General features: G+C 32.4%; 1 long non-coding RNA gene across 1 annotated transcript; it reads left to right on the top strand.

The window, feature by feature from the left end:
* Positions 1 to 5677: 5677 nt before the first annotated feature.
* Positions 5678 to 7250, top strand: LOC134857206 (uncharacterized). The gene is made up of 3 exons (XR_010164883.1): positions 5678 to 5712; positions 6536 to 6724; positions 6982 to 7250. It is a non-coding gene; the product is annotated as an uncharacterized LOC134857206 (long non-coding RNA).
* The last annotated feature ends 5538 nt before the right edge of the window (positions 7251 to 12788 follow it).

A 12788-nucleotide genomic window follows, 5' to 3' on the forward strand; every position in this document is an offset into this window, starting at 1 on the left:
TTGTAGTAATATTTGATGATATTTTTCTAAGACAGTAAACATTTCGTCTTTTGTTTGCAATTGCATAAAAACATCGTCTAAATTTGTAATTATATTTTTATTGAGTAATAATGGCCCAAAAATTTTACTCATAAATGCTGAAAATGCTGCTGTCCTATGGAAATTCCATAGAATAATCGGTTGAATTCGTATTGTTGATTTCCAATAACGAATTTTGTTAATCGTCGTGATTGTTCATCTAGTGGCATTTGATTATATGCACTATTGATATCTGCTGTTGTAAAGTCTTTACCGTTTATTTTTGTGAGAATTACTTGAATTGATTCAAAAGGCCAATTACATTTAGATTCATCAATGAATGAATTTAAATATATTGCATCTAGAACGATTTTTAATGATTCTTTTTTCGCTATGATGATAACGGGGTTTATAAATGTGTTAACTTTTGGCTGTTCTTCTTTATTTACAGGGGAGATGGTTTCATATTGTACTAGTATTTCAAGTAATCGGTTAATTTTATCTTGCAAGTGAATTGGGACTTTACTTGCTCGTTGTTTTTTGAAAACTGCGTCAGGTTTTAAGGGTAAATGTAATAGTGAATTTTTTTTCCTACGTCAAATTTTGATGTTGCGTAAACTTTTGGGTATTGTAATAATAGGTCAGCTAGTTGTTCGTTTTCTTTTTGTGTTATCTGAATTCGGTTGTTCATCAAGAATTGTTGATTGACATATATCTAATAGTTGTAAAAAATTATTTACTCGATACGCTATTTTTTTTTTGGGACAACTGTCGCGTTAGTTTCACAATAACCTAAGAGTCCTAGTGGTAGGGTTAATTTATATGGAGAGTTGTTATATTTGTGTAGAGAACTCATATCAGAGCTTGAGTCTTTCATGTATTTATTAGATGGAATTGTTACTCGAAAAAATTTATGGATTGGTCTGAATTCAAGGTCAGATATAAAGAGATGTTGTTTGTTTTGCTCTTTATCATATTGGTGAATTAGTTTGATCGAGAAATTATACATGTTTCCCGATAGTGGTTTCAGGGGTTTTTGTTCCTGATTATATATGGGGTTAAATTTTGAGAAAAATGAAATTTGTTTGTTTATTCTTTGAACAAATGTCAAAGAGGTGTTTTTCATTCTTGTGTATTTGTCTTTTTTATGAATTTTACTATTCAAGATATTTATTGTTGGTATATATTTAGTAAAAAATGGTATTCCAATGATAATGTGTTTTATATCAGTGATATGGAAGGTTTGTTTAAATGGTTTGCTTATGAGTTTGTTTTGTTCCATTGTTCGAGTGGGAACAAAGAAGAGTTGTATTTTTCCAATGATTGTTAAGGTTGATCCTTGTGCGGTTGCTAGTCTACTTGTTGTTTTGAAGGGTATAAATTGGGGATGTAGAATTTTGATTTCATTCCAAGTGGGAATGTTTATCATATTTGATTCTGCTCCAGAATCTATTAAAAAATCCATTTCAAGATCTGGTGTTTGCAATTGTTTTGATTTTGGACTTTCTAAAAGAATTGAGATTGTTCATTTTTTTTCTTTTTGCAAATGTGTTTTTTTAGGTTTGTATTGATAAATATAATTTGTGTTTGAGCATTCTGTGGATTTATCTTCTGTTACTTCTTCTATTATTCTTTGTATCTTTTCTTTTGTTGTTTTATTGGGTATAGGTCTTCTATAATAATTTATAAGAAATTGATCATGGTTTTGATATATGTGAGAATATATCGGTTGTTCATATATAAAAGGCTCATAATCATTTTCAACGTTTATCATGTTAATTGAAATTGTGTTTTCTGTATCACTTTCGCTATCTGTGAATTCGCAATTGATGTTGTTTAATTGTAATTCTGTACTTTCGTTATTCACAATACTGGGGGGTGGGGGTCTGGTTGAGTTTCTTCAGATGATTGTACTTGATTTTTTTTGTCTTTGATGTTTAGGTGTATTTTGTTGTGAATTTTGATAACGTGTGTTATTCCTATGTGGTGATTGAGAGTAGTTTTTTTGTCTGTTGTTATAATTTTGTTGTGAATTTTGATAACGTGTGTTATTCCTATGTGGTGATTGAGAGTAGTTTTTTTGTCTGTTGTTATAGCTTGAGCTTCTGTTCTGTGAATTATCGCGTGATCTATTTTGATAGTTATTATATTTTGATCTGTTGTTCGAATAATCGCGTGATCGATTATTTTGATATCTGGAGTTTCGATTGTTTGACTAATTTCTATTCCGATTGTTTAAATAATTTTTATATCGATTGTATGAAGAGTTTCTGGATCTATTATTTGAAAAATTTCTGTTTCTAGAATTTGAATGGGATCTGGCATTTAACGAAAAATCGGGTTGATATGAATTTGATCTTGAATAGTTATTTTGATATTGACTATTTCGACTATGTGATCGATTATATCTGTTTTGTAAGAAATTTTGTGAACTTCTTTGGTATGGTGATTGTCCTCTATAATTGGTATTATAGGGTGATTGTTGTCTAGAGTAGTTGGAGTTATTTGGAAGTGGTTTTCCTGAAATATTATTACTATGAATGTGTTTGTTGGGTAAGTTTTGATCTTTTTTCATGTATTGATGAAAAGATTTGTTGGAGTCTCTATACTTTTGTGGTTTATTTTGATTATCTTGTTGTTTTTTGTCTGCATTCAGAGATACTGTGTCCGTATCTTCGACAATAATTACACCATTTTTTGAAAGATGGTTTTCCTTTGAAATTCGGGTTTTACTCGTAGATGTATAAAATTTTGGTGATTTTTTCGGGTAAATCGGTATCAGAGTCGTTGATATCGTTTATGTATGAAGTAGTGGTTTGGATGTTGTTTACATATTGTAATTTTAAGTTTTCTGTTTCTTCTAATTTCATAGTGATTTCTGCTTGTTCTAGTTTATTTACTAGTTTCCTAAAATCTAAGTCTGGTTCTCGGATTGAGGAAGGAAGTGATGCTCTCTTTTTTATTGCTATTTTTCGCAATCGAGATGTTAGAGTCATCATTAGGATTTCTGTCATTTTTGTATTTTTATAATCACGAATATTAAGTAAATTTGCTTTTCGGACTAGTGTTTCTATTCTTACTGCAAGTTGTTTTATTGTTTCTTTGGGCAGTCTACGAATTTCATTAGCATAAAACTCTTTGATGTTGTTAGTTTTTTTCTGAGTCAAACAGTTTTGAGAATTCTTTTGCAATCTGATTTTATTTCTTAGGTAAAACTGAAAACCATTTTTGAGCTGCGCTGGGTAGTTTGGATAAGAGCTGTGCGTCTATGTATCCAATTTTGATGAAGTGGCGGCTTGTGGCATTTGAGAAAAATTTGTTAGGTGGCTTTTTGTTATTTCGTGTTGTTGTAATTAATATGGTAGTGGGATTTCATTTTGCATCTGAGTCGGTTGATATGAATATGTATTAACTGGATTTTTTTTGTTGAAAATTGTTATTGTAAGGTGTTGGATTAGTTTTAGCTTGTCCTATTTGTTCATTTCGTGTGTAGGGTTCAAAAATATCTGGTTGATCAATACTGTAAAAACAAGGATTTTGATTTGAGGAAAATTGTTGATGATTCTGATTATAGTATTCATCATCTTCTGATGGAAAATAATTTTGTGCGTAATGATGAGGTTGATTTTTAGTATGGTATCTATTTGCATTGTTTTTACGTTGTTGAAAAAATGGGTAGTTTCATTTTGTTCTTGTGAGGATCGTGGTTGATCATAAAAATTTACTGAGTTTAAAATCGGTTGCGGTACATTTTGACTTTGTGCAAATATTTAAGTATTTGTTTTAGTTTTTGTCGTTTTTGGTCCAATGACATAATTGTTATTGTGTTCTGCAAAATTATTTCTGTGTTGTTTGTATGATGGTTTTGTTACTGGTCGAAACGTTTTGTAATCCATTTGTGAATATTTTTGTGCAACAGAGGATTTTACTAGGGATTGTATGATTTTTTGTTGTAACGTTGGATTTTTTAGTTTTGGAGTTGTAAAATATGGTTGAATAGGTGAAATGCTTCGTTGTGCTTCTGTTGTTGTTATTGTTATATAATTGATCGTCTATTTGGTGATTTTTGTTTATTGAGTCTTTTAAATTATGAAGTTCGTGTATTGCCGTTGTTTCTGATTCTGAGACTGCGTTTCTTCGTTTTGAAAATTTTTTCATAATAATCTGTTTTTGTTTAATAATTATCTTTTTTCTTAGTGTTTGTCTTTTTGTTCTTATATATCCTATTAATTGTCTGTGTGGTGTGACTACGAGGTCGTATTTTTTGTCGTTAATTAAACAATTGTGTATTATGATTGTTTGTTTTTTTTTCTAAATAAGGTTTACATAAGGTTTAGGATGATGGATGCACAATCTGGATTAGTGATTCTATTGCCTTAAGCTGGTAGGTCTTACAATTTTTTGTGGTTAGCTTAACTTAGATCGTATATTTGGGTAGGAGAGAAAGCGTATATCGATTCTGAAGAATGGTTTGTACTTTCTGGTGACTAATTCTAAGCTAAGATTTGACCTACCTAATCTTACCTAGGGGTTGCGATTTGTGATCAAGGGTTGGAGAATAGTAAATCGATCCACAAGGTTCAGGTATAATTAGAGCGCAAGTAGTTCGTTAGATAGTATTTTATGACTTACTAAGTTTAAGTGTTTTAGCCTGGGTCATCTAAGAGGAGTGGGATCAAGTGAAGGATGAGTAACCGAAGTTCTTCACTGTTTAGCGTAATTAAAATGGTTAGTTTTTTTAAAAAAATTTCTGTTAATTCTGGGTCTTTGATAAGGGTTGGGTAGTGAATCGACGTTTGAGGTTGTTAGACAGTAATTTAATGTGGAGGGGGATAACAAAATTGTTCTCTTTGATCCAAGGATAGGGCTTGATGATCAGAGATTTAAATATTGAGAAATTTAAAATTTAAGATATAATTTAATTTAAAGATCCAAGGGAAGCCTTGATGATCTGTTATTTAAATGGAATTAATTTAATTGAAAGTAAGGATAAGCCTTGATACTTTAAAGTTAGAGCGTTAAGGTTAGGTGTTAGTTTTGGTGATTGTTAGTTTTTAAAATTCGCTGTTCTGTTTTAGGTGATGAAGCTGGGATGATGTGATGAATTATAATACTATCAATTTTTGATTTATACAAACTGATTTTTGTATTTTTATATTTAAAAATGTTTTTTCAAGATGTCAATTAATTTACAGCTGAGTTAAGGAAAACGACAAGTGTTGTTTTTATCAGTCGTTATTGTACAATTATTAGTGTAGCGCAATGAAAGGTTATTTAAAAGTAGGGTTGGTTGCTCCAGATGAGTTATGTATAGGTTACTGTACTCATAGAGTAATTTCAGATAAGGTACACCGTCTGCCCGTCACGCTATCTTATTTTCGGCCGGATAGATTCGTGCAACTTCTTAGTCTAATACCAATCTTAATCTTACTCTTATATCTCCTAGTCTCAATAGATCTAGTGTACACCGGTTTGTGCGAGTTAGTTCCAGAATGAGAACAACTGTATTCTAAGTTTAATTCAAATTGTTCTGGTGTTGAAACTACAAGTAGTTTCAACACTTTATGAACAAATAGGTTGTTAGCTTGATGGAGTATGATTGGTTAGTATTTAATATTTTATAGAGATAAACTATCATAATAATAACCATTGATAAATACTAGTTTAGATCTGGTTCCAGTTTGCTACTCTGAGGTATGCTTTAGTTTCATGTTTTCACGTTCTTATTTTACATTTATTTTGTTTTCACAACACAAGCCATGTTTTCACATGCCTGTTCCATTTTGCACTTTGTGGTATGCACTAGGTTCATGTTTCCACATGCCTGTTTCACTTCCATATCACTTCCATATGTTTCGGTAAACACTCATTTCTAAAAAGTCTGTTTATACTGATAATGTTAAGGCATCCTGCCAAAAGTTTACATTTCACCTATACAAAAATTTAACAGTCGGCAAATCTAACTGTAGGCAAGTAATCTCATACCATATGTACAGCAGAATGCTTCAAAATAAGAGTTGGCCAAAATTTGGGAAGAAGTCCTCCCGCACTCTATTCCTATCCACAAAATAAAAACCAAATCACTCCACGAACTATCATTCGATAGCCTTTTTGGAAAAACCGTCGCGTGTTTTCGAAAAAACAATCAATAACAGTTTTTGAAGCAATGCAGAAACACTAACATCCCTCCCGATGACCAAGCGGCCTTTCAAAGTGGATGTTGCTCTGGCGACACTACGTGGACTGTCGTTCCAAATGCGATATTATCTCTCAGCAGTCAGCAGAAATGGACCTTGGTACAGACTACTGAAATAGCGGGCTCGTTTGACAGGGTGGATCGTAGTATTCTTCTTCGTCGCCTAGAATAAGTTGGGATCCGGTCTAACTTGCTGCGTCTTATGAAAAACTCCCTACCTGGTCGTACGTGAAAATACTAAGTCGGCTAGCAGCTCATAGTCAGCTAGAGTCTGTCAAGGATCTTGTTTAGGCGCAGTAATCTGGTTAATTTACTTTGCAGGCATCCGCAGCGCATCTAGTGGAAGCGACGACTCAACGCATACTTACGTTTATGCGGACGTCCACAGTATCGAAAATTCCACCGAAACCACAGTGTGCAGTAATGATGATGCAGCCAGTAAGTGGTGCAAAGACCATCCTATTGCGATGGAACCATCTAAGCGGATGCTCACCACTTTCTCACTCACTGGTAAGATTGACCATGAATTGTCATTTTGACGAAGTTGTAACCAAGCTGCTTTGAAGACCTTTCAGCTCCAACGCCTACAATCTACCTACCCGACGCTCAGCTAAACAAGCAAGACATTTGCTTTGAAACGCTTAAGCGAACTTACAGGCCGTGAACTGCTACCTTTTTCCTGATGGCGTCATGTCGTTATGATAAGCTCGCCTCATCTCATCATAGTTTTAGGCAGAAATTCCAGCAAATAATCATTGCCTTTTTAGCCCCCGTTTGATTACCTGTCATATAAAAACTGGTGCAGCATCGGAACGACACCAGCTCACAGTAAAGACCAGAACAACAGCACGAGACTGCGCTGTCTACAGAAGAAGGTCGGAGGTACAGAAGGCATGGAATGACTTTCCCCCAGAAACTTTCAATGAAGCTTCTGATTTTGGTCACTTGTCTTCCTTCAAATTGGAAATTGCTAAACTATATAAACACTTGTAGACAAAAAACTGTCTTCTCAAAACCATCGAAAAAGTCAGTAGAAAAACATTTCACCCAAAGTTTTGATGTTTTTTTTGTTTTTTTTTCGAAAAAAACCTCTCCCAAAACTAAGTTTTAAGTTTCAATAAATAAAAAACAAATTCAATTTAATTTGCCCAGAATAAGCGGCTACGCTCAAATTTTTTGTACAAATAAAGTTATGGCTCTCGGATTAGTCAAATTTTTGAAGAACGGTTTTTGAATCTTTTTGACTTAGCTAGAAAACTAACCTCCCAAATATGACATTGTGTGTTCCACGGACATAAACGGTAATGCGAAGCTCCCTTGCATTAACCCCTTAATGGCTATTCACAAAAATGTTACGCATAAACTTATTGTCTTCGAATTTTAATTTTTGGTTTAATTAGTTTTTTTTATACTTTTCTCAAAACTACTTGGCGTAACCTGAGATTTTGCGTCCAAGTCGAGGGTCGGGTTGAGAGAAGCTCATTTGCATTTTGCGAATAAGTCCAAAATTATTGACACCAAAATTTATGGCCCGCGTATAAATCAAGTTTTGATTTCTTGACTGCTTTCTTAAAAGTTTTTGAATTTTATTGAGAACTACCATCCCAGATTCTGAGATTTTGGGCTCAATCGATTGAAACAACCAGTTGCGATAATTTTCCACGCAGAAGCGGCGACTCCTGATTTTTTTTCTGTAAGAAAAAAGCTGTTTCCTTCAGAGAAATCAATTATCTCAAAAACTTCACCTTCTCACTTATTGAGGTAGAGGAACAACTAAAGTTTTGGGCTCAGCCCAAAATTTAAATTTGCATGTTTGATCCCGCATCAGTTTTATAATTTTATACAATATTAAGCACGTGCCTCCAATTTTAGTTGAGCTTCTAGTTTTTTTTCGAGACATACGGAAATTTTGATTCATCTATTTTTTTCAAAACTTTAAATTTTTTTTCGAATTGTAATTTTTTTTTTTATGTCCGCTTCGCCTCTTGTTGGTAATTTTATTCCAAAAGATTTAAAAAAAGATCAATAATTTCAAAATTTCACTGGATTTTTCACAAATGGCGATATTCATCTTTATGAGTAAGGGGAGAGAACAGGGCTGTCTATTAAATTCTCAACAACGCAGAAACAGTAAGGAATTGCTAAAAATGAAACTAAATTGCGCGTAATTTTCTAGAACATGACAGGACAAAAAAAGTTTGAGTCTAAGCAACGTAGCGATTTTGCAGGAAAAAAACTACACAATCACATTAATGTTTAAGCTAAAACGTGCATTAGTTTGCTATTTTGGTGCAAATCAAGCAATTTACGTTGAATTTATCAACCTTTTTTTTTTGACTTTGCGTTGTTCTGAAACTTAATGTATAGCCCTGATTCCCTGCCTCCTTGGCGAAACTAAGATTGATTACCAATCTTGGAGCTATTGTATAGGAACCTAATCAGCTGTTTTTGTTCGTTGATTGTTGTTATTATATCGTGATAAAGTGCCTGGAAAAATTTTTATATGGAAAGTCTTAGCAATTTTTTCAAATTCAGTTTTTTTTCGCGTTGTTGTAGAAGTTCAATCGTCTAACCTACTTTTCAGGTTATTTGATTGTCTGTTCCTTTTGTTTATCTGTTCCTTAAGCGTATGCTGTCTTTCTAGCAGCTTTTTAATAACATCCGACAAAAATTCCCTAAAATCGGAAAAATGCAATTAGAGACATTCTTCATGAACCATTTTTTAAGTTTGAGTTTTCACAGTAAAATCTGCATAATACCTGTCATCACATTATGATTTTATAATTTGGCAAATTACCATTTTTTTGATAAAAAAGCATAGCAGCAAAAATAGCCTTAGGCCAAATTCTCAGCAACTTACTAGTTTGGTTAAGGTGCATTAAAATTATTAGTGATATCGTTAAATTTTAGCAAATTTGGTTCTTATATTAATTGTTTTTATCTATTTGACTTACAAGCTCAAGGCTGGGGAGCAGCTTAAGCTACGCACAGGACCTAGTAGCTGCCATTTCTTAATTTAAATAAGCTAATGAAGCTAATTTTTCTTGTGTGCAACTATTCCAGATATAAAATTGAATATTTGACATAAGCTAGGTGAAACTTTGATGAAACTTGGAAAATTGGGAAGGAATTTGTTGGCCAAAATTTGAAAAATTTTGCATCGAAGGCCTAACTTAGCCAGTATAAAATAAATCTGGAGGCTTATGAGCTTGTTTTGATTTTTATGTTGCCGAAAAAAGATAGATAACAGAATTTAAAGAACTACTTAGTCTGGCGTAGGAAAACGGCTTGAAATTCAAGAATGATTTTGCGCTGATGATCAAAACAAATTGACAAAAGAACTGTTCCGGCAAATATTTCGGAGAAAATAGTGTTCCAATTTATCCACGGGGTTCTTATAAGCAGTTGAGGTGTGAAATTTTTGTTTAACTTTATACTAGAAGTTTAAACAAAAACACCACACATCTGAACTGCTACTATATATTTTATTTAAACCCCTCAAAGTTTTGCTGTAGACTGGTGCTCAACAAAAGTGTTAATTAATTATCCATTTCGTTTTTTTTCTGTAAGCAATTTAAAATCTCGGCACATATTCTAGCAATCGGAAACTCTGATGAGTAGATTCCATTTATTTGTACAATACTCACTTTTTTGACCCATTGTCCACTGTTTACGGCGTTTTATATTTTTGCGGGATTTTTTCCGGTTTTCTTCAAATGAAGCTTTTTTCTTAGATCCAAAACTTATCAGCATACAAAATTCTGCAGCAAGTTTTTTTTCATAAGATGGCGACATTTTTTATTTCTATTATCGTGAAGCAAACTATTGTACCCCAGTTATAATGAAGATCGAACGTTTTTGGACGTTTTTTGTTCTGTAATCTACTGAAATTATTCCACCATAAATCAGATCGGATAAAACTAACTAAGGTTTTTGTTGAAGCCAAAAAATACTGAAAAGATAAATGAAATTACATCACGCTAAACTAAAGTAGCAACTGTTTTTGTTGATTTGTGTGTTGTTATTTGCAAAATGGCTAACTTTCATTTTAATTGCTAACTTTATTCAAAAATACTTCAGAAAAAATTGGACTCAAACTTAGTAAAAATGATTGATTCATTCCGTCCCAAGGATATCATTGGGTTCTTGGAGGATGAAGCTAAGATAAAAAAAGTATAAGAACATTGTTTTAGTTTGTTTTCGGTTGTTAACATTATCAAGCAATCGACTTCAGAAGGCAAACATTTTGCTGTCATGAAAAGATCAAAATCAAAATTCTCACTCGTAGTTTTCCTACATGCATAAAATTTTTGGTTAAATTACTAATTTCTAGCTTGCAACAGCAATTTAACCTTTCACGTTCAATTGCAACAATAAAAGCAGCAACAATTAAACTTTTCACGTTAAATCGTTGTTGCTTAGAAATTTCAATATTTTTTTTCGAGAATAAAACTTTGAAAAATGTTCTAACTCACGCAACATCAGCTCTAGAGTTTTATCAGTTACATCTAGCATTGATTTATTTGCGCTAAGAACTTGTCTCGGTGCAGTTCAGTTTTGTTTGATAACAAAGTCGTTTTGATTTCTTGTTAACTGTTTCTCCTTAGTATGTTACTAGGTGAAATTTAATTTGTCTTCGAAAAAAAAAATTGTTCGAGCTATGTTGCGACTAATTCAAAAAAGTATGTTTTTCAGATATTGTTTTTAATATCACACTTGAACTGGAAACAAACAATAAAAATCAGTAAATTGCGAAATTCTGGCATCGAAGACCTATTTTTTGAAGTAGAAAATTCCATGTTTGCTCTTTTTTTCTTTACAAAACTGCACAAAAACTGTTGATCTGAAGATTTAATTTTTTTCCACCGGAACCCTCAGCCGTGGAAAAACCGAAAAGTTATTTCTTACTGAAATTTTTAGTTTCACGGTAAAAAACTATTCTCAACATCTGACTGAAATAGTTTCTGAACAGTTTTTGCAGGCTCTAGTTGACTAGTTGAAACTTAATTAAACTCAAAAAAAAACTGAAATAATACAAAAATTGAAGTTTTGAAAAATTAGGCTGTGTTCAACCTATTTTTTTTACTGCGTTTGATCAAAAACGAATATGTTTCGATTGTGCTTTAGCTATAATTCTATTTTCTTGATCAAAATCGGATATGCTGAACCTATATTTCGACGTTTTTGACAAAAAAGTGAATAACTTCGTTTGCGAAATTTTGATTGTGCTTGACCTGTTTTTTGATTTTCTACATTTTGATTTTGTAGTTGACTTAAAATAGCTTTTCTTTCGGGGATTTTTAGTCGAAAAGTTCTAGATTAAAGCCTATTCGAGTCTATTCGGGTCTATTCGGTATTATAAAATTAAAAGCGGCTGGTCGATCAAAAATTGTGTATTTCAACTGTGCTCGATCTATGTTTTGACTTTCACAACTATCAACTGACGTGAATAAATGGAAATGAAATTTACAATATTTGCTTATCAATTTTTTTTCGCAATGTTGCTTGAACTGAAAAAAAAAGATTAAGTAATTAAAAAGATTGAGTTTTTTCTAAAATATTGACTGAAAATGTTGATCTGAAAATTGATGTTTGAGAAGTTTTCAGTTGAATTTAATTTTTCCGCAGGAACCCTTAGATCCTTTAAAAATAAAAGTTTCCCTCTGAAATTTTTTGAAATTTGCTGCAAGCAAATTTCCCCAAAATATTTTGGTTGATTGCAATTTCATGAGATTTTGTTGCTCAATTTTTAGTTCAATTGTTCAATTGAAACCTTCATAAAAGTTAAACTTTTGATAGTTTAAGTTATGTTCGAACTCTTTTTCAACTGTGCTCGACCAATGTTTTGGATTTCTTGACCGAAATCGGGTAATTTTTTTACTCTGCTCGACCTATACTACCATTTCCTCGATCAAAATTGGGTAGGTTTTGATTTTGTGCCCAATTTACAGTTGCTTCTCGACCACTGCATTTTCTCGAACTTTAAAACCGAAACATAACTCGAGCACCTCGACCCTTTACTTTAAAGTTTATTTGACTCAGAGTCAACGACAATTAATCAAAGACAAAAGCAAAATAAAAGTGGAACAAAGTTGAACACAAAATAAAAACAGACGGAAATCTAATGTCAAATTGTGTTTCACATGATCCTTTAAGGATATAAGGAGTATGTGACTAAAATATTCCTTTGACAATATAACGCACATTTTTTTCTTCGGTTGATTTTGGCGCGCTTCTTGGTAATAGGTGCTATAGTTCGAACACTCTATGAGAATAGTGCAGACTACAAAACTACAGTGAAGCCCTCATTCTTCCCAAAATATTGTATAGAGTAATGAACACCATAATTAATGATTAGGCAAACTAATTCAGCAAATAATAAAAAAATCTTTGAAAAAAGATTTGAAAAATTGCAATTTTCTGCTGTCACAAATTTATTTTTTTACCATTTAATTTGGATGGATTCTGCAATGCAGCTTAAACGGTGGTTTCTACTTTTTCTTCGTTATATGGTGGTTTTTCTACAGATCTTTAAGAATTTGCCATTACACAAAATAATTATTAAATAAATCAA

This window comes from Symsagittifera roscoffensis, chromosome 1, assembly GCF_963678635.1.
Source record: "Symsagittifera roscoffensis chromosome 1, txSymRosc1.1, whole genome shotgun sequence".
NCBI lineage: Eukaryota > Metazoa > Xenacoelomorpha > Acoela > Convolutidae > Symsagittifera > Symsagittifera roscoffensis.